The sequence below is a fragment of the Dipodomys ordii genome, unplaced genomic scaffold (assembly GCF_000151885.1).
Source record: "Dipodomys ordii isolate 6190 unplaced genomic scaffold, Dord_2.0 Scaffold67, whole genome shotgun sequence".
NCBI lineage: Eukaryota > Metazoa > Chordata > Mammalia > Rodentia > Heteromyidae > Dipodomys > Dipodomys ordii.
Window position 1 is genome coordinate 518,464 of NW_012267283.1, and position 1,261 is coordinate 519,724.

The following is a 1,261-nucleotide window of genomic DNA, read 5'->3' on the forward strand; positions in this document are numbered from 1 at the left end:
TCTATGTTATGTGAGCTATGGGAACAGCAAGGATCCTAAACATGGGCTTTGAAGAATTAAGCTCTATTTTATCTATTGTTTTTGAGTCAGAGACTCACAAATTCATAGAGCTCAGTCCCTAACTTCTTTGACTTTGAGGTCAAGGGGTATGGGAAATGGAGAAGTTTTACCTTGCTTTCTACTATAATCTGTTTTCTTTTTATCTAGGCCTCTGTCGTAAAGCTGGACTTGAGGTTTAGCAAATGCCGTGTTATTTTGTTCACTTTATTCAGGTGTACTGTCTTTACCTTGCACACTGCACAACAACTGTTAGTATGGATGAGTTTCACACACATTGCACATTTTGAAAAAATATTGACTTTTGTTAGTTATCTTAAGGCATAAAGTTAAGACACCTCTATAATCAAAGCAGGTTCTGATGGCTCACAATGAAATATAGGTACCGAGAAAGGAGACTAACAAAATGTGGATGTGTGCTCAAATTGTAGAGCACGAGGCTTGAGTGGAAAAAGCTAAGCAAGAGCACGAGGCCTTGAGTTCAAGACCCAGCACAGGAACAAAAACCAGAGAAAGGGATATAACCTTTTTTTTTAAGAAAAAATGTAAGCTGGCATCTTTTTGGAATAACTCTGGCAGTATTTACCAAATCTGGAATGCTTATACCTATTGTTCTGCAATTCTACTTCTAATAATCTATTCTCAGATTGGTGCAGATGATGGTTCATGCATACTTTTTTAGTGTTTGTTTTTTTGTTGGTTGCGGGGCTTGAACTCTGGGCCTGGGCACTGTCCCTGAGCCTTCAGCGCTCTACCACTTGAGCCACAGCACCACTTCTGGTTTTCTGGTGGTTAATTGGAGAGAAGAGTGTCATGGACTTTCCTGCCCGGGCTGGCTTTTGACCACAATCTTCTTATCTCAGCCTCCTGAGTAGCTAGGATTACAGGCATGAGCCACCACACCTGGCATGCATATATATTTTTATGCACGGCTGTTAGATGTTCATATGTATATGACATTTCCACAATATTCTTAGTTATATTAAATAATTAAAAACTTGAAATTTCTTATTTGGGAAAAGGTTAAATAAATTAGAGCATATTAAATCAGGAACTACTATGCAGTAATAAAGATAATTAAATTGATTATAAGAATTATACTTGTAGGGGCTGGGAAGGTGGCTCAGTGGTAGAGTGCTTGCCTTGCATGCATGAGGCCCTGGGTTCGATTCCCCAGCACCACATAAGCAAAAAGGAAAAAAGC